Source organism: Lagopus leucura, unplaced genomic scaffold, assembly GCF_019238085.1.
Source record: "Lagopus leucura isolate 7727_CA_CO unplaced genomic scaffold, USGS_WTPT01 Super-Scaffold_1, whole genome shotgun sequence".
Lineage (NCBI taxonomy): Eukaryota > Metazoa > Chordata > Aves > Galliformes > Phasianidae > Lagopus > Lagopus leucura.
The window spans coordinates 13,916,380-13,943,070 of record NW_024962250.1 but is presented as its reverse complement, the minus strand read 5'-3'; the positions used below and the strand labels follow the sequence as shown (position 1 = coordinate 13,943,070).

Genomic DNA, 26,691 nt, shown 5'->3' with positions numbered 1-26,691 from the left:
CCAACTCCACTGTATTTGGGATTTTATCTTTTGAACCTACCTTAAAAAGTATTTTCTTAGCTGCTGTCTTTTGGACAAGAATACATTTAAAATCTGTGTATTTTTAGCTGACTGTTTTGTGGCTGTCTGTGACATCATCATATTAGAAGGCAGTGCATTGGTAGACATCCATTAATAGTTCTTTTTTATATATTCACTTGCCTATTTTACTTGGGCAACTATTGATTGTGTGTGGTATGTTGGTGGAATTCTATGACTGAATGACTTTGAGGCATCTTGTGGAAAAGTGTTTTCTCCTGAAAATACATCAGGGTGAGAAATTTTAAATTTTCTGTGGCTATATTTAATTTGTTTTTTTTCCAAATGTAGAAGTATTTTTGTATACGTGGAGCTGTGTATTTAAATGATATGCATCTTTTTTTATCATTTTGTCTTTTTATGGGTGTCTGAAACTGATCTATATTTTGCTTATTCATATGTCTCTTCTGAGCTTCTTCCTCTCCATGTCATCTGTTTAGCAGATCCTCGGTTCTGTAAAGAAATATTTGTTGTTAATTTTGAAAAAAATCACAGCTTTGAAAGAATAGTTTATCAATTCTGCTGGTAGTGAGTATCATAAAAAATGCAATGTATCCTTTGGAAATATCAGATCGCATGATAGTAGATAAGTAATAGATGTAAAGCTGACAGCATTATCATGAGAGAGCTGTTTGAGGAAGCTGAGGTACTCTGGAAGTAGAGAAACAAGATAAGGAAAAGCCAATAGTACCATGACAGAGGTGCATGAGAGCAGAAATTATTGTGGGAGGGTTCAAAGAGTTACTGGAGGTATCCAGAACAGAAGCAAAGCAAATCACTAGAGGCTATAGAAGGTGTTGTGAGCAGTGATGTGATGTAAGATATAAGTAAGAGACTAAGGCACTGAGCTAGGAGCATCTACCAATGCACACAGGGAATCAAGCTTCTTTCGTTCTGTTGCTCACAGAATAATTAATAACTGTTTAATTTCTTACCTTTTTTTTCAATATTATTTCCCTGTAGAAGCAGGTATTGTCCTGTAAGGCTTTGTAGCCATTAAGACTTCTTGCATCATTTATTAACCAAATCTGTAATATCTTCATTATTATTACTGTATTCCTTTTTATTCTTAAAGTGGTAATCTAATTTTTAGCACTATGTAGAATCAGGTTCTTTCTGAAGGAAAAAGTACGCCTGACTGTGATAGTCTTGAGCACTTTCTGGAAAAAGCTATTGCCCTATGATACTCATATTGAATCATATTGATATGAATATGCACTATTGAGTCTTGGTTGTGGATCATTCCAGGTGATAAGCACTCCACAGGAAGTGCTCAGTATGTTGTTTCAAAACAGAGGAACATAAATTATGGAAGCTCAGTAAGATGGCAGTAATAACATGCCTATCTTTGTTCAAAGTCTAAAATCCCACTACACTTTTTTTTTTTTATTATGGACTCTATTTTAAATTAAAGACAAGATGATAAGAGTTAAAAACTGATTAATTTTGTCTCTTGCAGTCACAGGGACACAGAACTTCAAGTGGGGGAAAACCTCACTAGACACTTAGACTGGGCTGTTTTAGTCTCTTCTGTAGTTACATTTGCTTCTAAATTTTCTCAAAGAATTATTTATTGTATTGATTATGTATTCAATCTGGTTTTAAACACACTGAAACTTGGTCTCTGGTACTCTGGCAAGCCTATTGAAATATCTTTGCATTCTCGATAAGCCTCTAACTCCTCACTCAAGCCAAATTAAATAAAGCTCATTAGTTCAAACTCCAGAAGACAGAAGGCAGAGAAACCTCTTCTAAACCTAAATATGCAAATCTTGGGCTTCTATATATAAAAGATGTATATGGTATGTTCAAAGACTCTCATTTTTCTTTAGTATAGTTTGCCTCTTATGAAACATATCCAGCTTTAAATATTTAGACAGTCTTTTCAGAAAAGGTCTGCAGTTGTTTTCAGAACAGAATTAACTGTCATGAACTTTGTAAAGATTGTCTAAGCAACTGGTATGAGTATTGAAAACTTCTCTGAGTGAGCTTCTTGTTATTGGATTGGAATTCTTTTGTCTTTCCCTGCTTTTGTGTATCAGGAATGATTTATTTTCAAGCATCGTCAACTTCAGTGAAAAGTATTTCATGTTTACCTTTATTTGCTCATGTCAAGCAATTTTGAAGTTGTTCTGAGGCAAAACTTATCCAAGAAGTGGAACTTGAGATTCCATTCTGCAAATCATTATTACCATTCCACTGCAGTAAAAAGTCATCTTTTAATTCTTTTGTAGCACTGGAGGACTGCATTTTTGGGGAACTGAATTCCTGAGACTAATATTGCAGCTGACCAATAACACCAGGAGCAGCAGCCTAACTTTTTTAGCATTTGATGTGATGCTTTTGGATAGTTTACATATCTTTGAATGGATACTGCCCTTTTCTTCATAGAACCTTAGAAACAAAAACGGAAAACCTTCAGGCTGTAACGTTATAAAAGGGGGGGTGCCTATCCACATTAAAAATAAGATCCATGTAATAACATTCATTTTCTTATATCCTGTTTCTATAATTATATCAGACCAAAACATCTCTTACTGAAATCAGCTTAACACCCACGCACATACCCAAACAAAATCCTTGGATTTTCATTTTGAAGGAGCAAAAGATTCAAATCTTTGACACAGGATTGGTTTTAAATATACAGTGCTGTGAGCATCCTGCATGTAATTTGGGTAATTAGCAATAAAAAAAAAGAGCTACCTAACAATTTTTGGGTAGTGGAGCCATTTTACAGTCTGTTCTATGCTGTTTTTTTTTCCTACTTCAGCTTTTTTTGACAGACTAATCACTATTTGTCTTTATAACTATAGAGCATCAAATGAGACGTGGATAATGTTGTAACCAGTGATTTTCTTTTTACCTGTTTTCTGACTCTTGTGAATGGGGAAAAGGAAAAAAGAAAGATGATTCTGAATTTGTTGAGTTTCTGATTTCATACTTTAGTCTTCATCTTTTCCCATTCATATTTCCACGAGTATTTAAATGATGTCTTAAATTATTCTCAATTTAAAAGTTCTGTATTCCAGTTTAAAGGAGCATTCACAGCCTCACTGAGCAATCTGTTCCAGTGTCTCACCACACTCACAGTAAAGAATTTCCTGATATCTACTCTAAATCTACCCTTTTTCAATTTAAGACCATTTCTTGTTGTCCTGCCACTACCTGCCCTTATGAAAAGTTCCTCCCCAGCTTTTCTGTGCAGCCCTTTTTCTGAGGGCGCCAAAACTGGACACAGTACTCCAGATGGGGTCTCACAAGAGCAGAGTAGAGGGGCAGAATCACCTCCCTTGACCTGCTGGTCACACTTCTTTTGATGCAACCCATTTGCATAAGGTTGGCTTTCTGGGCTGCAAGCATGTATTGCTTGTTCATGTTGAATCTTTCATCAACCAGCACTCCCAAATCCTTCTCATAGCTGCTTTCAAGCCATTCTCCGCTCAGCCTGTATCTGTGCTTGAGTTTGCCCTGACCCAGATGCAAGACCTTGCTCTTGGCCTTGTTGAACTTCATGAGGTTGGCATGGGTCCAGCTCTCAAGCCTGTCCAGGTCCCTCTGGAGATTATGCCTTGCCAGGCAACTGATACCTGTTACTATACTGTCCTGGCAAATACTGTGTAGATCTATAAGTTTGTTTTAATTCTTCTTGTACCTTCATGGAGTCCAGCAGATGGAGCACCCAAAGGATTTTATTTTTTCTTATCAGCTAGACAGTCCTTTATTTTAGGGGAATACCAGGAAAAATTCATTTACTTTCCTGCGAGAAAGAAATGTGATTGCATGTGGCATAATATAAAGTTATAAAAAACTGAAATTACAGATGAAAAACTACAAATGGTCCACACATTTAGAGTACATGAGTCCTTTTCAACCCAGATTGACAAAGAATCCTGATAATAGTGACAGACCCTACAGCTTTATTATGTTTTAGCCAGCTTCCATATTCGGGAATTTCATCCTTCTATCAAATCCTGTATTCATGTATGCAAGATCATGATGTTATTTTTTTACATGTCTTTAAAACTTTTAAGTACAATATTATAGTGTGTAAGTATATCATGCTATTACAAAATAGCATACTTCTAGTTACAATAATAAAAAAATCAAAATCTCACAACTATTCCTATGCATGGAGGCAGCTGCATCACAGAGCTTTGTGACCTTGGCTCCTCCACTGAAAAAAAAAAAAAAAAAAGAAGGTCAGTGACAGCTATTTATCGATACTATTTGAGTCACTGCAGCAGGCATCAGTTAGAGATCAATGCTTCACCATCCTCAGTATTATACACACATAAAGACTGTCCTTGTCTAACATTTCTTCCTGTTTTTCCATCTGATGTTGATGATTTGAAGATAATTTTTTTTTCCTGTTTGCTTCAGTTTAAAATTTTAAACCTCAGTTTCCTTAGTGATGGCAGGGATTCTGTATTTTGATTCATGTAAACAGATCCTTACTTCCATGAATTCAGCAAAGCTCCATATAGGAAGAAGAATTGAATTAAAAGTTCAAGGCTTATGTGAGCATCATCACCAAACTGTGGCACCCAGTGCAGCTGAGGTAACATGAAAAAAAAACTAGTTTAGTTGAGATAGGAAGATCCTCAGTGATCTTTTCCTACCACTGTAACTTCAGCTTCTTTCTTCTGACAGCGTGCATCTGTTGTTTTGGTGTTTTTTTTCCATTGTACTACTTGCTGTGTTAGTAAAGCCCAAGGCAAGCTTCAGTTTAAGTCCTGCCTGTTAGAGCCAGATAATTACTTCAAGAACTGGACATCATTCCTGTTTTTCTTCCAGGTAACTGTGAAGTTGGTTAATTGGTACTTGATTGCTTCTCTGTAATTAAAAGCTTTCCTAAAGGAAGCGGACATTTAATAGGTACCAATAGTAGAGATCATTTTCCTATGGTAGCACAAAGAAGGGGCAATGCTGACTGATCACATAGGTGAGCATTCAAGATGAGTAAATAAATGTTTTTATGAGATTTTGAATATGAAAAGAGGAGGATATTTTAGTAGAATGAGAATAAGACAAAGCCAGACACGATGCATGGTAGTATTGCGTATGTGCATATATAGTTACTAGATAAAGTAATACTTTATGTGATACATAAATTATCATAGTCATCATCGAAAGCTCCTTACAGAGGGGGAAAAAAAAAAAAAAAAAGTTTTCAGATACGAGAGTATGACTTAGAATCCAGTTTTCCTTTCTGCTGTATAGAGGTTCCACAAAAACAACAGGGGAACAGAATTTATAGGTGAAGAAGCGAAATTGCTGTCAAAAGCTAATGTAAACAAATTTAAAATTTGGAGCAAAAATATTTGTTTTGCCATTCTGTGTGACTCAGTAATGTGTTACATGTATTGTCAAGCATACGTGCTTAAGACACTGTGGTTATGGTTCAGCTGATGCTCTTTCTTTGATTCTGCAATGCACTTGAAATCTGCTCAGCTCTGTATCATTCACTGAGATGATAAAATGTTATAGCAGAGGAAATGAATCAACGTCATTTACTGCTGAAAACAGTAAGAGCAATGTAATCAAACTTCTTTCCACTTTTCCAGTTTATGTCCTTTATTGTGAACACTTAATGAAAGTAAAAAATAGTTTGCAGGTAGTACAGTGCAATATGATTTTTACTGTATCTCTCTAGGCCACTAATTATCATGAAAGTGATGCTATATGAATTTTTTGCCTCAGTCCACCTCCTGGCATAGCTTCAGTGTGAAAAATGGAGGCACAAACTGATTCAATAGAAAAGGAAACAAGAAGCAGGAACAAAAATTAGATCCGTGTAGAGAATCTGCACAACTTGGGAGAACAGTCTCTTTCCCCTGAGCTTTCTTCTTTTCCCTGAGGTCCTCTGGATCATCCGCTTCTTAGGAAGTCACACCTGTCTGAGTTTACAGTAATTGAAGTTGGACATCTGGGGAATTATGAAAAATTGTCTTAAGTCTGACAGACAAATAGTATTTATAGGATGATGAGGGCAGATCTTTATACAGGATTTGGTTTACTGAAAAATAATGCTGATAGGTGTTTTTCAGTCTCCTAAATAGCTAATATGTGATATTATTTTAATTAAAATTAATTAACATTATTAACATTAATATGTGCAGGCGTGATAAAAGAACATTAGTTATTATTTAATTTGAAAGTAAACATTTTTAACACCAGTCCAGAGTAGCTTCTGTGTTTCAGCTCAGAGGTGGCTAAAGTGCAGTGCCAAATATGTAAGTTCTGGTTATGAAGTATCCAGAAGAAGAAATGCTGTTTAGGAAACCTTGCTTTCCAAAGTATTTGTTCAGGAAGCAGGAAAAAAAAAAAAAAAAAGTAGTAGTAAACAGCAAATAGTCAATAGATCTAGTTTTTACAAAGCTAGAATAGTCTAGCCATTCCAAAATAGTTTTCTAGTTTTTTGATAACTGGAATAGTAGATATATCACCAATGAGCTCAAATGCCATTATTTCATACTGATTATTGAGGACAAAAAACATTTATTTTGAGTCAAGGTTTATATAGAAGGGAGTTTACAACATAATGTATTTGAGTTATCTCTAATATGCTGTAAGGCTTAAAGGAGGATTTGTAATCAAGACTGATGACTTAGTCAAAATCCTAAAGTGAATGTACAAGAGAAGAGTGCAAAGGGTTTAAAATTAAATAGGAAAGCTCTTAACCTGAACTTTATGATTCAGTGTTTTTCCTGCAAGTAGTTTACTATAATAGAAAAGAGAACACTGTGTCCTTACATGCCTGATGTAAATTTGGGTCTAAAACATGAAATGTCCCTCATAATGAAGTCTGGGTTTGGGTGTGTCAGATGTGTGTGGCTTCATTTGAAATTAGCTCCATGGCTGAATATGACAGAAAAAGAATTTGCTGAAGTTTCTTCTCATGCCATAGCAGAGAATGTCACAAACGAGTGACTCACTGGCTGAGCTCTATTTTCAGTTTGTGCTGTGTTTGGTCATCATTCTCCTGTGTGGGCAGGATGGCATGCCTGGTCTCCGAAACCCTATTTTATGTGCTATATCTGAAACATGTCCAGATGCAAAGGTGAGGCAACAGTGAAAAGGAACCTTTTCCTCTTATCTGTCCACTGCATGTATTTGGACCTATGTCAGAATGCCAGAAAATTTACAGTGCAGTTTTGTTGAGTGTATGCTCTCCAAAATATATTCTTCAAAACAGAGATGGCAGGATTCTTCACATTCAGTGCAGCCCAACAATGTGCTGTACAGAACTGAAGACCTTCATCTTTTCATCACCTGTGACAGTTTGTATTCTGCCTTTTTTATTATTTATTTTAAAAAGATGGAATATTTATGTCACTTCAAGTAGAAGCATCCTCCTTCTAATATAAATAACTATATTCTCATATACAGAAAAAAACAGCTGGTAATATTTCTGATAAAAAGATGATTTTTTCAGGGAAAATAATTATTTCACAACCCTTCAGTATAAGTGGGGAAAAACCATCCAAAATGTCATCATTGCAGTGCGGATTTCACAGACCACATTCGCTCCAGTATCTACCTTGACCATGATACAAAAGTAATTGAATTACATGGAGTGAAACCTGAGACAGAATTTCTGCCTTTCACCTAGCTTTATTTAGCCAGTTGCATATCCTGACCAGAACAATCATAGCAAGTGAGCTGGATTTGATGCTTACATTTTATTATTTCAACAGAAGATCAATCAGGTCTGCTTCAAGTAGTGCTGTGAAGCCAGCAACTGCAAAGGTTTTCAGGTGAGAATGAGACCATGGATTCCCCACAGGCTGTTACTCTTAGTGCAGTACTACAGAGTGTGAAGAACAAGCTCCCTCATGTAGTCAGTACTTGCTGGTGATAAAATAGCATTTCTCCTCAAATAATCTAAGTTAGAATAAAGTGAATTAGTGCAAAAGAAGCAAATCTGCAGGCAATTTGCATGTGAAATAGGAAATAATATTTCCATTTTATGACAGCTTATATCTATTGCTCTCAAACAACTCACTCCTTTTATTCCTTCTTTTTTCCCCTTCTTATTGTCATATAAGTTGGTTGAGTATTTTACCATTCTATATTCTGCTCTATCCAAGTATTGCTCAGCTCCTTTGTGGACTAGAAGCTGAACTTGAACTTCCTCTCTGAATTTTGAAATATGAATTGTTTCTGTACATGAAGATTGAGTAATTTAGGGGTTTCCATATTACTTATACTGGTTTTTTGGGTTTTTTTTCTGTTCCTTCTTTCAGGCACCGATTGTTGTCTTCATAATATTTATTCTACTTGGCAAATAGTAGCACAAAGAGGCAGATGTATTTCATATGTCTTCTTCAACACCTCATCTAACTGCTTTATATCTTTCATATCTTTCTTATACTTAACACAAAGTGCACCCTTCATTCTTTGTTCTCAAGTCTCTCCCACCCTGTTGAGATATGATGCAGTTCATACATACACCTACTTCCACCGTACGTATTTTTAACTTGTGCAATGATAGATAGCGGGACAGTTTGTAATAGGATGATCTTTCTGGCTCATTTCATTATTTTCTGTTCTTTGATGACCATTTTGAGACACATTTGTTTCTCTCTGTTCACAAACTCATTATTTCTTCATACCTAGATGCTGTCCTGTGTGCTAAATCACTTCCTCTCAGTGGTAAATTTGTTAGACATAGATGCAGTCACTTATGATATTTCTTAAATTCCGTTGAACATTGCATTTCTGACAAATGCTACTTGTTAACTCCAAGTCATGATGCAGTGCTAGTCATCTCTATGTATTCATACTAAAAATAGTCAGCTCCAAAGCCAGCTACCTCTCTGCCAGTGCAAGCCAGCTCTATGACTGTCAAAGGGTGACTAATTCATAGTGCAAACATTCTCCAGAATCCCTCAGCTTAGTCAGCTCTGCTAGGACGTTTCCTCTACTCTCTGGATGATTAATGTGCTAACCATTGTCTTAAACATTAGCTTTGTATTGGCAGTAGTAATGAGAAACATTTAATGCAAAATTTTCCCCAGATTTAAAATATGCTATTTAATGAGTGATAGGAGATATTGTTATCATCTGTGTTGTCTCATGTTCCAGTTTTGCTGAGCACATGAAATCAAAGCACGTCCTAAGGCAGCATACACCCCTGCTGCATCTAAGAACTGAGCATTGGCCAGCAGCTAGTAACTTCTGACTGTCGCATGTCCAAAGCCATGACTGGATCACCCTGTCACTATAAAACCAATGGAGTTTTTAACAGCTTTGAGGTATGGGTTGCTAATTATCATCGCTTTGCACTTGCCTCACAGAAGACAAAAAATAGATAATTTGACGTATGAAAATTTGACCAATAAAAAAATTTTAAATTGTATAGGGTTATAGACATAGAGTTGTTTCATGGCTACTTCTAGATAAAAGCAGATTAAAACAACATAATCAGAGAGGGATGGTGCTAACTTGTAAAATAGACAAACTTATAAAACAAAAGGAGGTCTGTCAGATTTCAGCAGGCATCAGAGAAAGAATCAAATTGGCAGAAAATTTAAGTAGTTGTCAAAAGAAATTGAGAATTTTCCTGGAAGTTGAAAAGACAACTACGATAGATTTTCTGTTCTGGACTGACACAGATCTCTGCAATGGCAAATAATGATTTCACTAGTAACAAAAAATAAATTTTCAAGTATGTTATATATACATATATGTATATACACATGCTTACGTGTGTAAAATATCTCCATATATGTGTATACATATGGAGTTCATCTCTATATCAATACAGATAGATATATAAAGACATACAAAATATAGAGTAATTCATGGACATTTAAAAAAATATATGTGACAAAAATGCCACAAAATGTCTGAGGTCCTTGTAAACATTAAGGAAAAGATTTTTAATGAGTCAATTGAACTTTTATAGTTTTGTCTAATTCTTATCCATGGCAAAATGCATCTAAAGTCTTAGCTCTGAGTTGGCTACCACAGGTCACTATTTAGTAAAACATTGTTAGAATCCAAGCTAGCAGATGTTAAACTAAACTGATTAAGCAGAAAGATTAAGTGAATACCAGATTGAGCTTCTATCCAGGAACCTGACAGACCTGAGGTGCTATCTGTAGGATTAGAGCCATAAATGCCTAAAAATAATAAGTTTGCAGGAAACAGATGAAAAGCTATTCTACACATAGGATTATTTTGATTAAGGTGATTAAGGAGTTGTGAGTGCAAAGAGTGTGCTGATATTTCAAATCTCACATTTAGAATTAAGTATGTGTTTACATTATATTACTATTTGAAATGAAGACTTAAATACTTGCTGAATCTTGAACATTTGTATTCAAAAATTTGAACAAAGAGAGAAGATGAGAAACTGCTGTTAGGTCATTCCTTTAGCGTTACTGCTTCTAAAAACAGATTTCTCCACAAGCATCCAAGAAATGAACAATTACTGCTTTTACTCCATCTTCAAAGGAATTATTTTTTACTGTTACTACATGTACTTTTTTGTCAAGGGCACACCACTGTTGACTAGTTTCCTGACTGCAGTTGACACAACAGAGACCTAGAACAATACTAGCATGACAAACAAAAATAACACTGAGGAGCTGATAAACTACTGGCCTTTACCTCACTGATGGTCTGTAATGTCTAATCTGTTACACTCTGGCTTCTGTTCAGGCCCCTTGCTTGTGGTCCTGATGTCAGAGAGCGTTCTTCTATGTATGTACTGACAAAGATAGATACATAAGCGTGTATCTATCTTATCCATATGTATCTTATCTTATCTGTATGTATATAGGAAATCTATATTTAGTTACCTGAACAGAAATCATTTCATTTGGAGCAATAAGGAGAAAAATGTCCCTCAACTGGTGTGTGTGTTGCAGTTTTAAAGTAGTATACTCCAGATGATCAAATTGTACAGGCAGCAGAAAGAAGTGAAGCAAGCAGCCAAGGATTTTGAATAAATGCTACAGCTGTGAGAAATTAGTTGTAGAAATAAAGTAATAACTGTATTAAAACTACAGGAAACAGAGCAAGATTGAGTCTGATTTATACTGTAAATAACTCCACTGACTTCAACTACTGAAGTTCCATAGGATATCAAATATATCATCTCAGAAACTGGTTACTGTATGATGGCTGTGAGTAAGGAAAGGGAGTTCTGCTGAAATACCACTGCTTATGTCTTACCATTTTTATATTCCACTTTTTTTAGAAAACTTGGAAATGGATGGTCTCAGAGTGGTATCTAGAGCCAATGGTATTGCAAGCATGTGTTGCACAACTCCCCAGCTCCCAGAGCTCTGGTGCTCTAACTTCTTCCACAGTTCCTCTGCTGCTCTAGTTTTGGATTGTTCTTGAAGGGCTCTGGGCTGTTAATACTGTGATGAACTGGCTATTATTCATACAGATGTAGAACACTCACTAGAAATAAATCTCAAGATTGAATTCAGCTTAGGTATGTTGACCTTCTATTGCCTGATCATTTCTCTAAGGAGATATGTTTTCCAGACATATATGCATTTAAGGTGAAAAATAGAATGGGCTGAGCCACCCAAGAGTGATTTTCACATGGGGCTTCTCTGCTTCTGCAGTTCGGTTTTATGCCCCTTTCCTTGTTGTTAACTTCCCTGCTTTGGATCTCTCAAACTATTTGTCCTACTGTCAGAGAGGGTTTTGTTGCCTTCGTCATTCCAGTGTATGTTAGAGAATGACTGCATTAGCATTACTTCGTTCAGAGTCTTACCTTCTCTGTGCCGTGAATAGAATGCACCTCTCCAGTCAAAAAGTGAAGAGAAACAAATAGTTATAAATAGTAATTCTGATAAGCATGGAAAGCATGTTTTATTCAAGATATTTTCTGACTGAAAAGATATACACTTCCTACAGCAAGCTTAAATGTCTCTGTGCCTGAGCAATCTATCTGAAGCGGTGCTTTAAAGTTTTAATTATTTTAATTATTTCCCATGAATCTTCTACAATTTTTCATAGCTGTAATAAAGACATAATCCCAAAGAAGGAGGCTTTGCATTCAGAAACAGCAACAGCTGCATAGGATTATTTTCAGGTGTGCTCTTGCCTGATTCTTAAACCAGATGGAATCTGTGCCAAAACCCTCCATTCTTGTTCCAGGGATAGTCTGGTGCAGATTTATCACAGACCTGAAGTTCTTAGTGGCATTTGCTTTTTGCATACAACTCAAGCCAAGTCCAACTCTCCAAAATAGCTTAATAACTAAATATAATTCAGGAAAAATTGTATAGAAATAATGCTTTGCCTATTTTCAGCATTTGTCTTAAAGGTGAGGAAAAAACTGCACAGTTCATTGGAAAGCAGAAATCTTCTAAATAATATTCTAGCTTAAACCAGATAACCCTAGAAAGTTCCTGAATTGAGAAATTCAAGGTTACTTCAGCCTTATTCTATATGAAGATTCAAAGCTTCAGGCAGGTTTATGGATGAATTTCTCCAAAATTTAGTATGCTAAAATCTTGTTTTAAAAAAAAAAAAGTATATATCACTGGGACAATACAGACATAGTAATTGAAATATACCCTGATCTTCTTGGATACTGTAAGGTTCTTTTGTTATTTGCATTAAGACTATAAAAATTAAATATTGGGTTGGATAGCAGGGCTGAGGTAGAAATGCCATGAGAGATGTCTTGTTGGTGAAAGGTACAGGAAAGAAACATACTAGCACTACATATTGAAAAGTCATACCTTCTACTGCTGTTTACTGTCCAAATATTACTTTTGCTAATTCCCTTGAATTTCCATAAACTTCAAAGTGTACAGAATAGCAGAAACTGTAAGGCACGTACATATCTAGGATAACTGAGTAATTTTAGTGGTCTGGGTATTTTAAGCCAAAATCCACTATTAATAAGTCTGGGAAAGGTTTAATAATATAATTTTCTTATTGATTCATGCTGTTGTATTTACCACATGCTGAATATGATGTTCAAGAATAGTGCTACTTGTAAAAATCCTCTTATCAGTTAGTCTGGTTTTAAAACACAGGTAGTAAACAGTGAAGCCAGTGGGAATGGGACAGACTCTACTGTTAATATCATGCAGCCAGGTTAGGCTGTTATCATTTACAGCAGGCATGTCCATCCTGTGGCCTATGGGCCACATGCAGCCCTGAACAGTTGGTAATGTAGACCAATAAGATCTTAAACTTTTGGCATAATTATGTGATTTTTAGTGATATTTTTTCATGAGTTGATTGTGTGATTCAGGCTGTATATGCAACAATAGAACTCTGTGAAGGGGAGGGCACAGTGCAGTGCTAACTCTGCCTCTGGTGCCCACCACACATGCTCAGTCAAATAAGGACCCTCGTGTATTGTGCATTACATTAGCACTTGTGCTACCTGGCAAACAAAACACAATGATTGCCAATAATATTATTTTGACCCGCCTACATGTATATGTGCCTGTGATGACACGAGTTTTTTGTCATCAAGCAGACATGTAAGTTTTCTTATTTAATTATTAATCTCTGGCTTGAGTAAAATAATTTCAGAAGACATTCACTGTGGAAGAAATATCAAGAGTACTTCAGTTGCACTGAAAATTTTGTAATTTTCAACATCTAAAAAAGCTCATAAAGAATATAAAATAATTTGCAGTATGTTTTTAACCAGTTTAGTTATATGTATTTAATTACTGTTTCTGCCAGTTCCAGGAGTTCCTTTAAAACTGTAGATGGTGATTATAGGAGTATCATTTACTTTTCTGAAGCAGTGTGTCTAAGCCAGGATAAAATGCTTAAAAAAATTGTATGATTTGCAAAATGAAATATGCCATTTATGGATTCAGAAGGAAAATTTGTGCCAGAACTTGAAGATGAAAAATGGCTCACAGATTCAGCATTTTTTACGTATTTGACCGATCATTTAAATGAGTTAAACATGCACCTTTAAGGTGAAAATCAACTTACCTGTGCTGTGTTTCAACTTACTTATGAACTAGTTTTCACAAAACCAAACTTTTATCTTTTGTTGTCCTCTTTTTTATGTTTTAACAACAGAATTTAAAAATATTTTTTTAAATGTTTTGCCACTTATATACATTAACCATATGTACACTAACTGTTATGTATTTCATATGCGGCTCAAGACAATTCCTCTTCACTCAATATTGCCTAAGCAAGCCAAGAGGTTGGACATGATTTAAGTTGAGTTTAATCTCTCTAGTCTGTGCTGGAGATTGGTTCAGCTTCAGTGCTTAATGTACTGCAAGCAGAGTCTAAGTCATGCAATAATGTGTTGACTTTTGCATGCAGTTGCATGCAGAATGAGAATTAACTGCATGTGTGATACATTGATTACAGCCATAAATACTGAGAATCCAAAGTGTTTGGTACTTGGGCAAAGGATTAGAACAAAGAGCAAATTAAAATAGAGGAAAGGATAGTGCAAAAAATGTTTTCCACTTATCACACGCATTTTTATTCAGATTTCATCTTTGCTAACAGTGAAAACACGAGCTGGAAAGAGTGTTTCTTCTTGAGCTATTTATTTTCTGCAGTAAACTGCTAAAAGGCAATATTGGTAGTATTAGCATCCTAGGAAGTAGGAAGGAAAAAGCAATTGTAAAGTTAATTGTTTAGGTGAGAAGATCTTTTCAAGGAGAACCAGCAATCCAAAAGATTTACCATAATGGGAAGAAATAAATGGAAAGAAAACACTGTTTGGTCAAATATCCTTGCAAAGTGCCATATTATGATGACCTCCAGAATCAAGAGATCAAGGTGTAATTTGTAGGAGAAGTGAATATGCAGGACTTTCAGGTGCTTGCTTATATGAATAAATGCAGAAATACAAGATCATCTTTAAATACAGGTGTCTTTGTACAGCCTTCTATCTTGTCGTCAGACATTCTAATTTGTCAAGATCTCTCTGCAAGACCTCTCCACATTTGAGGGAGTCAACAGCTCTTCTCAGTTTAGTGTACTTTCAAATACTGAAGCATTTGAAGCAATAAGTATAGGTTTTTGTTATTGTTTTTTATATTGTTTTTTATATTGACATTTAAAATATTTTCCGCATAGTTATTCTTGAAGAATATATAGATTTATACACTGAGAAAGTTTACAGTCCACATATGGGAATATGTTCATAGACCTCACAAAAAGGAGCAGATCTTACTCTCACATCTGGCAGTCATTTGTTCATGATGGAGTTCTGCATCTGAAAGTATTGCATAATGAATATGCAGGGCCAAAATCATTCTGGGTGTAACAGTACTGACGTCAATTCCCTTACACCACGAATGAATTTTTTGTGTGGAATGCAAACTGTTTTCATGACAGACAGGGAAACAATTCAGCATGGATGCATCTTCTTATTTTCCTTTAACAGCTGGCAGCTGGTAGACATTGGTGTTCTGGCCAAGTACAATAAATGAGATGGACAATGAAAAAGAACGATTACAAAGAAAAATGAAGAAGGTTGCTCAGATAAGAATGAGTCTATATGATTTTTCCTGCTTGGAAAGAGAAGGAGAATAGGGGGAGATGGTGAAGAGAAATGATCATTTTTAGGAAGCAATTATAAAGTCATATGTTTCATAACAAACAGAAGCAGATAATCATTACCCGTTGCAGCCACTTCCAGGCTAATTTTCTTCTCAGTGTGGTCATAGTATCCTAAAACTGCTCAGGTTGGAAAAGACCTTAACGATCAAGTCCAACCACAGCCTAACCATACTATCCTAACTCTAACAACTACCGCTAAGAGCCACAGCTAATGCTTCATATTGTTTAATATCTTCATTAATGGTACAGACAAGGGACCAAAGGATACCCTCAGAAATTTTGCAGGATAATACAGTATGGGGAGGAACAATTGACACAACAGGTGATTGTGCTGCCATTAAGAAAGATCTCCACAGGTTGACAGGAATCTTGTAAAGTTCCAAAAAGTGAAGTACAAATTCCTGCACCTGGGGAGAAATAATTCTGTAAACCAGTGCAAGCTGGGGCAACTGGCTAGAAAGCAGTTTTGCAAAAACTCAGTTGTACGTACTGGCAGACAAGTTGAATAAAAGCCAGCAATGTGGGCTTGTAGCAAAGAAGTCCAAAACAACATCCTGGTATACAGTAGGAAGAGCATTGCCAACAGGCTGAGTAACATGAACTTTTCCCTCTACTAAGTATTGGAAAGGCCATATTTGGAGTATTAGGCCCAAGTACAAGAGACATGGACTTAGTGGATTGAGTCTGGCAGAGGGCCATGATAATGATTCAGTGACTGGAACATCTGCCGTGCAAGGAGGGTGTGAGAGAACTGGGATTTTTCAGCCTAGAGAGGAGTAGGGTCAGAGTGGAACGAGACTGTTTGCAGTATTTCTCAATGAATAAACAATGGTCACAGATTGAAATACAGGAAATTCCATTTACACATAAGAACAACCTTTCTATAATGGAGTGAATTATCCAGAGGGGTCATCTTGGAGATATTCAAAAGTCAATTGACAAAGCCCTGAGCAACCTGCTGTAGCTGGCTCTGCTTGAGCAGGGAGCTGGACTGGAAGATGCCTAGAAATCCCTGCCAATGTCAGCTATCCAGATTCTACAAAATACAGCCAAGTTTTCTGTTAGGCTCTGAACAGCATAGGAATCATTACAAGGTCATATGGGTATGGTCAACACAGAGTATAGGACAAAGATTTTATTTATCTTAGATTTAAATGGAGTGGCAGCATGATTCTGTTTCCTTCTCTACCTCATCATGCCTCTGGGCTACTGATCCTGCACAAAAGAAATTCCTGAATTTCCCAGAACAGAGGCTGCAATTGTAACTGCTACTTAAGGTAGCCATAAAATTAAGAGGTTATGGCAGTCACAGCTTAATCCAAAATGTTAAATCAAGTCCTTGCAAATAAGAATACAAATGAATTTAAAACATTTTAAAAATTATTTGTAAGTCCTTTGTACAGACCAGTAATTGAGAATACACCTGATTTGTGTATACTTTTCTTAAATTTCAGTTGCTTTACAATGTTCTTTCTTTAATTCTATTTCTACCAACATCAAGCAAGCATAAGTGAATGTTGGTGGGTGCCATTTTTTTCCACATGGAGGAATTCAGTTCCACTGCTTTGCTTCATACCCGCTTCCGTGTGAGACATCATTTTGTCAGACTGCCTCTCTGCTGCCATCTGTTGCTTGGCAACATGTCATGGAATATCTGTGGGAAGGTTTGACCTCTACTGCCATACCACCACCATCTGCCTCTGACTTTGTCAGCCAACATACTAAAATAGGAGGCATTACTTTCAGGGCAGCACTTATATGCATGTATATATACATACATACACATTTATATATACATATATACATATATATACACACATGAAAATGTATACAGTTACATATGTATAAATCATAGATTAAGGATATAGCCTTAATAATGGATATATTGGAATTGGCTTATGAACTTACATTTTTATCTTATTCAGCTGACTTACTTCAACAGAAACTTAAATGAATTTAATTGAGCTACAGCAATATAGACCAGTAATAGGAAAATATCTGTGTGCATACGCATAACTTTTAATTAAAACTCAGATATATTTTTTTTTCATTCAGCAATTTCAGACTGCAAAATTCAATGTTTGCAACTTCAAACACTGAACAAAAAAATAACATCCTCAGTCTAGTCACAGTTAACCACATAGTGACTAAAAATAGCATCAGCTAGTCCTCAGGATGTATCCACAATAACAGACTACTCAAAATGTTCTGCTGCTATTCCCTACCTAATATTATGCCTACAACAAAATGCGGAAGTTTAAAATTTCTCTGTAATTATGGTAAACAGACAACAATCAGTAAAATTGCAGAGTACTGTCCGCTGTTCCTAACCTACAGGTTGTATATAGAAAGCTAAATTAAACAATTCTGCCTGCTTTGGGTAGTCACGTACATACTAGATCCAAGTGCCTATAAAGCATAGGGAAATATATATTATACATATATTTATTATAATATATATATATTATTATATATATTTTGAGTTGGATATAAACTCAGCCCAGACTTTCTTGAATATTTGTATATGAATTTTAATTCCAAACAATTGCTGTATGTTTTGTGTTTCCTTACTAACTATGTCAAGAATTTTCACAGATATTTTTAAATGTAGGAGTCATTAAATATAATGACACTACTTCCTTTTACTTGCTTACTGTGGAATTGTGATATTACTCAGTGTCCAAAAACGTTTCTGCTACACTCAAGCCAAATTCTGTGTTGAATTGAACACAAGAAGAGGCACATATCTTGATGTTCCTCTCTGCGTGCATTCTGAGGAAAGTACTTATTTTGGAGCATGGCTTCCATCCCATATGGCCTGTGACCTTCTGCTTATGTACTGTGGCCTCTGAGTGAGAACAGGAAGAGGTGAATCAATCAGCTGCTCTCTGAATCATAATCCTCTCTGGATTTCTCTATGGAAAAAAAGAAAAGAAAAAAAAAATAAAAAAAGGAGATAACTATTAGAGCAGAAACATTCCTTGAAGCTACCTCTGCAGCTGCTGTGAAGAGGATTCACCAGCAGCATCATTATAAAGATGGGTGTAATTGTTGGCAAAGAAGTTTTGCAGTCATACATTGAGAAAATCTCTGCAACTTATCTGCCTTATTCTGTCTCCAGAACCTTCCCTTGTATCTCACTCTGAATAAAGACTTCCTAGTCTGTGTTGCTGAGAAGTTTAACCCAAGAATAGATGGAGCAAAATTTCATTAAGAATTTCAGCATCTAGTAAAGTGCAACTCAGATTTGGTATAAATTCATATTCATCCTATGTAGGAATAAATCGCTACACTTCGTGTAACAGAGAAACAAAACTCTGATTACAGCATCTCAAGACTGAGTATGTACCACATTGTTAATAAGACTTTCATCTTTACTGACACATTCCTTGTTGTTCAGTCTAAAGCAGTAAACATTATTTTAGAAGTATAATGTTGAGAGACAAATTTTTGCAAGTTACAAGGGATTTGGAGCATCCAGTTTGGACTCTTTTGTCTAAAATTAGAATTCTTTAAGAAAGTGATAATGTTACTAGAAACTTACAAAAATACTTGCTCTATTAAGTATGTACAGTAGGCTTCGAGGGTACATAAGTCTGATTCCTGGAAATCTGTGAGGTGTGTTACATAGCTATCATAGAATGCTTTCCATTGGAAGGGACCTTTAAGATCATCTAGTTCCAACACCCTGCTATAGGCAGGGATACGTTCCTCTAGACCAATTTACTCGAAGTCCCATCCAGCCTGGCCTTGAATGCTTTCAGGGAAGAGGCATTCACAACTTCACTGGGCAACCTGTTTCAGTGTCTCACCACCCTCACAGTAAAGAATTCTTTGCTGATATCTACTCTAAATCTACCCTCTTCCAGTTTAAAGCCATTTCTTGATATTGTGTTGCTACCTGCCCTTATAAAAAGTTTCTCCCCAGCTTTTCTGCAAGTTCCCTTCAGGTACTAGAATGCCACTATAAGGTCTGCTCAGAGACTTTTTGTTCTCCAAGGTGAAGAGCCCCAGCAGTAGAACCTTGCACTTGGCCTTGTTGAACTTCCTGAGGTTGGCATGGGCACACCTCTCAAGCCTGTCAAGGTCCCTCTGGATAGCATCTCTTTCCTCTAGCGTGTTGACTGCACCACTCAGCTTAGTGATGTCTGCAAACTTGCACTGAAAGTGCACTCAATCTCACTGTCCATGTCTCCTACAAATGTGTTAAATAACACCAGTTCCAACACCAATCCCTGAGGAATGCCACTTATCACCAGTCTCTACTTGAACACTGACCCATTGACAGCAACTTTCTGATAGCTATGAGAACTGTATAGACTTTGATAACCATTCTTCTGCAAATGTAGGAGTACAACTTGTGCCATATTCTCCTGGAGACAAAAATCTGTCAAATATTTATTTTATGAATCAGGCTATAAGATATACTGAATTTCAGAGTAAACATTCTTTGAGTTTCATCTCACAGATGAATTAGACCATTTCTGTATCAGATACACTCAAGATTTTTGTAAAATAGCCAAAAAATCTGAGCCATATGTTCAGACATGCTTAAAAACAGTAGTGAAATTGTAGTATCCAAAAATAGTTCCGTTTTCCTGGTCTGAGGAATTTTTTTTTTTTTTAACCTGGAATTTTATCACTATTTTGAGACAGATAGCAAGAGCTAACATAGCAAAATGACCGTAAAAACTATTATCAGAGCAACAAGCGACTATGCTTTTGCAACTTACTTCAGGAAATTGTACCAAAAAATTGACAAGTACATACAGTCATAACTGATCAATTTCCATGCAAGCTCCTGAAAACTTCTTGAAATTGATTCCTTCACTCAGCTGCTATTTCCCTTGCGCTATTTTGAGGAGAAGAGGGGGAAAAAAAGCCCTTAATGGCTCTGCTTCCGGTAGTTCCTTCCTTCCTGCCTGCCTTTACTGAAAAATTGTTTTGCTTATGATCCTGTTGAAAACTAGAATAATATAGAAAATCAATCTTTGTATCATTTATGTATAAAATCAAATGCAGACTCAGATTAAGAGATTTTAACACTCCCTAGTCATGCTACTTGTGATGTCTTTCCCCAATGTAGCTGTTAGTTCTGAAGTTCTGCGTATGTTCTCTCTCTTTTCCATTTGACTATATTATCTTATAGTCAACTAGGTCTTCATTAACAAAGTTCAGGAACTCATTTCAGTGATAAAATATGAAAAGAACTTCATATCTGTAGAGGTTATGTAGAGAATGCTAAAACTGGATGTCTGCTACTTTGTTACTTACTGTCAGTAAAAGGAACTTTGGTTTGGAGAATCTTACTCCCATTCACTGTGCTTTTATGCATGGATGTAAATAATTCTCACAGTGTAGGGGACAGTAAAACCAAGTCTCTCTGCCTCTCAATTAAAATTGATTTTTAATTCCTGTTCTGGTAATTTCTGTAGACTTTTTCTATGTATTTTGGATGTGTTATTACTATTGGTAGAAAAAAGCCTTTCCTGCAAGTTTAGTTGGTGATCACAGGTGACACTATATATCCCAGTTTGAAAACAGTCCCAGTTAATTACTTGAAACATTTATCTCCTTGATTAATCATCTCATGAGGACTTTACATAAATTTTCATTGGGACTTAGGCTTCTGAATGCAGAAGTTACTTTTGAAAAAGAGCTTAGATGACTGACTTGGATATGTTCTGAAAATCATCCTTTGTTAGCTTTAGCATTAAGAAAAAAAATGAAGTACACATTCCTGTAATACATCATCAAATTCTGTCTAACAGAGAATCAGAAATGTTCTAAAATGTGCAACTACAAAGAGGCATAAACTTTGAGACATTTTTGTGGTTTCAGAGAAAACTGACTTGAGTACATACATCTGGAAAGTCCCACCAAGAAGCCACTTCTGTATTTTCAGGAAATTAAACAAAAGGGCCCACTACAAATCTTCAGTTGTCCTTTGTTTGTTTATTTTAAGCCACATAATAAGCGGACATTTGTACATCTTAGGTACAGGATTTGTACCAAAAGACATTGTTTGAAGATAAAAGGGTAGTTCATGAAAACAACTGTTCTTAACATTTTTGGGACAATTTTTTTTTAATGGTCTTCTATTCTGTGAGACTGTGGGCAGTGTGGGGATTTCAGAGCTCTGCAGCTGTGGAACCAAGCCATAGTCACAGTCTTTTTTCGAAATTACCAATTTCAGAGATAACCTGTTGTTTGAAAAAGATATACTAGAAGATGTCCCTGAATGGTCTTGATAAAAATGGTGACTGAAAGGGTAGTATCCCAAGTTAGACAGGTATTCTTGAGTTTGAGAACATCTATACTAGATCAGAAAGTCTCTGTAGCACCTCTGTAGCACCACATCCTGTCTCCAGCACTGGTCAATTAACAAATAGCTACAGGAAAATGTAAGAACAGGACAAGTATATATGACTTGGAAAATCCTGATCTCCAGTAGCTTGTAATTCAGAGATTTCTTTATATAATGATAGAAGAACGTTATTGGGTTTGTCTCCAACAATGGCCATAACTATGTGCTTAAGAAACAGTAGAAGCAAGAAAAACACATACTTTCCTGCACCTTCCCACCTCTCTTGATATATTTATATTGAAAGAATTCATAACTCTCATACAGTTTGCTTTTTCAGTTCCATGCCAGCAGATCTCCAAGCATGAGTAAAAAAACTTCCAATCCTGAGACAAGAGTTCTAGAAGAGTTGAAAACAAGATTTTTTGTAATGATACTAATATCAGGCAGTTATTGCAGAGCAATCTTTGCTGCTTTGTGGTGAAGAAAATGGGAATTCTGTAGGACAGAAAGAAAAGTAAATGAAAAGAGAGCATTCCTCACATTGATGTGACTAGCACACACTGTTGAATGGCCAGTAGTAGTCATTGGCATTGTTCCTTTGTTCAATAACATTTCTAGCGTTGTGAAAAGCCATCTTCTGATAGTGTAAGATGCTTTACTAAGCATGAAGTAATACTTAATACTTAAATTGATACTTCACGTTTTCTCTTTTTAGGAAAAGGAGCCTAAAGGTAAGAGATTGTTTGGAACAAGTATTTTCATAAGGCTTTAATTATGCAAAATGTAAGTAGTAATGAGGATTTACAGCAGAACCACCCTGTCATACTTCTGCTACTCTGCTACTCCCACATAAAGCATAATACTATGTGCAGCATGATGTCTACACCTCACATAAGTCTCCATTCTGATAAGATATGACAGCTGAGCTTGCACACAATATTATGCCTTACTGAAATATTAGAGTTTGTTTTGCATAGTGACATGCTGATAAACTCTCAATTAACTGTTATTTACAAGTATCTGCTTTTACAGTAGGTCCTTATTCATTGGCCTCTACCTATACTATGTCTACATATGCCAAATTTAGATTATAGTGCAATTCGTATCCTCTTGTGTATGTACAAAGGACGGTTAGCTGTAAAGCCTTCTGTGAGACATTTTATATGGAAAAATACTTACAGAATATATCAGATTGCACAAGACACCTGCCTAAATTCTGGAATTAATATCTGCTAACCATTTATATGCCAAGATTCTCATATCTGCTAATCATTTATATGCCAAGATTGTCATTCACAGTTAATTTGTAACTGTATCCAGACCACAAAAGCAAAAACATTATTTGGTGAATAAGACATTTCTGATCCATGGTCACATGGGTACTAAATAGTAGAGCAGCCTAACACAAACATGTTATTGTGATTTTTCCTTGCTTTACCAATCCCCGTAGGATGCCATACCCTCATTCTAAATTTCAGATGTCTTTTTCTAATTGGATGCTTTTTTTGTGATGATGAAGATAATTCATGGAGTCTCCTAAGCATATGCAAGACTTTTCGGAACAGAGTGGATACTTCTGCTTTAAAGCCACACAATGCTGTTCCATAATTATAAAAGATTTTATCAAAGGGGATTGGGAAAGGCTGTACTTTCCAGAGAACTGAAAATATCACGATCTCTGAAGATATCAAAGTAAAACAGGTATAAATACAGATTTACTCTCTTTGCAGCAGAATAAGAGGTAGCTTCTGATACAATTCCCTTTGTGATGGTATGAAATATTCTACTGTCTTCCTTCTTTCAAAGAAGTGCAACTTTTTTAAAAAAACATTATTCAATGAAGATACTGAATAAAATTCAACCGTACCTAAAAGTTGGAAGCTCTTTAGGGCATTTGTAATCTGTCTTCAAGCCTTAGTGAACACAGAGGGAATCTATACCACTGCTGGAGTCCCTTGGTGCTACCACAATAAAAACAAGAGTGACTGTGGTGAGTAGATGTGACCTGTATTTTTATCTATATTGCCACTTTTGTACTTACACTTGTATTCAAATTTCTCTCCTCTTTAAACATCTCTCCCATAGGTCATAATTTGTGTTTCCCCACCCTGTCCTTTACTTTGTATCTCAATCATAGTAAGGTTTGTAAAAGAGTACCCTGTTGAGAGAAATGAGAAATAGCATAGGCAGTTTCACTAGAACAAGGGAATTTTACTGCTTCAGATACCAAGAAGCTTTGTCCAATAAACCAATCAGTGGCTTTATTTCTCTAAATGCATAAATGCACTGAACTCCTGATTCCCTACCTCTTAACAAGGTTGATGAGAGTCAGCGAAATGGCTTGTAGCTTAATTTATATATCCAGTAATTCTTGTGGCTTGTAGCTTTTATTTATATATCCAGTGATTCCTCTGAGGACCTGAAAGGATAGGTAGAAATAATATTCACCCACCTTGCCACCTATGTGCATTGCCTTTTTTTTTTTTGTTTTTTTACCCCTGCACAGCTTTTCATTGTCTAATAAACATTACAGAGGTCATTACAGAGCTTTTGTAGTTCAGCTGCCAAGCCATCTTTTCCTGTGGGAGCTGGGAGTTCTGTTAGGAAAGGTATCTTCTACATATCCAGATTCAAACGTTATTACCTGCTTTTAAGTTCAAGACAACAGCAAGTACAGCAAACTTAGTGCTACTAATACAGGATCCTTTCTTTGAAGTTTTAGCCCCAAAAGACACCGTTTCCATTTGGCAGCAGTAGCTGATTCACATGTTATCTGAAGCTATGCTTCATCTTCTGGGAACTGGAGGAGCCTAGATTTGTCACTTGAAATGTCAGCAGCTTTTTAGGTCGCAAGAATTGAAAAGGCACAGGAGCTAAAGCCAGTTCTAGCTTTTATAATAACAGTAGCAAGATCTCTGAAACCAGGAAGAACAGGTCTTGGGATGTTTTAAGTGCAGGGCCAGCATACTTTCAGCCTATATCTATTAAAAAGCATATGCCATTCAAACAAAAAAACACCACTGATTTATGCTTCTTATTCTCCACACAGTGTCATATTATTCTAATTGTACAGTTGGCACTATGAGATCCAGCCAAGGCCAGTGGAAAGCTCTGCATAGGTATAGACACAAAGAGAAAGTGCTTGTTTCCTCCCTGAAGAGGAATCTGATTTTATTGTTGTGCGAGACTGGAGCTTATCAGGTACTCATCATTGACAAATATGCCCAAAAAAAGAATCAAAAAGAATCAGAATTCAGCACAGAGTGGTCTGTAAGATATTTTGAAAACAACCTGAGAGTGTTATTATTACATCCTTATCTCTAAATTGGAAAGAATCTGAGTAGATTTGAAGGTTGGAATATACAGTGGATAAAAAATTGGTTGGACAGCTGCAACCAGAGGATTGTGGTCAGCAGCTCTGTGTCTCAGTGGAGGCTGATCACAAGTGGTGTCTCACAAGGGTCCATCTTGGGACCAGTGTTCTTCAACATCCTTATCAATAACACAGTGGAATTGAGCGCACCCTCAGTGAGGTTGCTGATCACACCAAGAAGGAAGGGATACCATTCAAAGGGACCTAGACAAGCTTGAAAAGTGAGCCCACATGAACCTCATGAGATTCAACAAAGGTGAGAGCAAGGTGTTGCATATTGTTGGAGCAGTCTCGGGTACACATACATACATACTGGGAGAAGGACTCATTGAAAGCAACCCTGCAGAGAAGGACTTGGGGGTCCTGATGGAGGAAAGGCTGGGCTTAAGTCAGCAGTGTGTGCTTGCAGCCCAGAAGGTCTAATTGTATCCCGGACTGCATCAAAAGAGGGATGGCCAGCAGGGCCAGTGAGGTGATTGTTCACTACTACTGTGTGAGGCCCCATCCGGAGTATTGTATTCAGGTCTAGGTGCATGAATGTCATACAGCTATATTGGAGTGTATCCAGAGGAGGGCCACAAAGATGATCAGAGGACTGGAACACCTCTCCCACAAAGACAGTCTGAGGGAGCTGGGCTTGTTCAGCCTGGAGAAGAGAAGACTCCAGCAGGGAGACCTTATTGTGGCTTTCCAATGCTTAAAAGGAGTTTACAAACAGGAGGGAGGCTGACTGTTAACATGGACTAATAGTGATAGAGCAAGGGAGAACAGTTTTAAACTAAAAGAGGGAATATTTAATTAGATGTTGGGGGGAAAATTTTCACTCAGAGGGTGATGAGGCTCTAGCATAGACTGCCACGAGAAGCTGTGGCTCTCCATCCCTGGAGGTATCCAAGACCAGGTTGAATGGGGCCCTGGGCAGCCTGATCTAATGGGTGGCAACTTCTCCCACAGCGTAGGACTGGAGCTAGATGATTTTTAAGGTTCCTCCGAACACATGCCATTGTATGATTCTATGATTCCATTGTTATAATGCAGTCAGAAAATTGTGTTTTGGTCAGAATTAAGTTAAATACAAAATGTAAAGCAATAGCTGCATGTTTATAAGCACAACCACTTAAGGGTAATACAGAGAATTTAATGGAGGGACAATTTGTGACTTATTGTCTATTGAAATGGTCTTATTTGGCCTGGTCTCAGGAAATGTACCTTGAATCAGACCAACAGTCTGGTGACCTCACTAACTACTGAACTGCATGAGACAGACATGAAGGATTCAAAAAAAAAAAAAAAAAAAAAAAAAAAAAATCTGTGGAAAATGTAGTCTGAAAGCAACACTCAAAAAACAAAGGTGAATGATGTGTTTTTAGATATAGGAGTGTAACTTTGACAC

The 26,691-nt window shown here is 36.5% G+C and overlaps 1 long non-coding RNA gene across 1 annotated transcript in view; it reads right to left on the bottom strand.

Annotated features, from left to right (window-relative positions):
• Nucleotides 1-207: 207 nt before the first annotated feature.
• The window catches only part of LOC122188101, a 48,661-nt gene continuing 22,177 nt past the window's right edge, over nt 208-26,691 (bottom strand). Inside the window, exon 3 of the long non-coding RNA XR_006181560.1 lies at nt 208-296. This is a non-coding gene — a long non-coding RNA (uncharacterized LOC122188101). The remainder of the gene's footprint in view (nt 297-26,691) is intronic.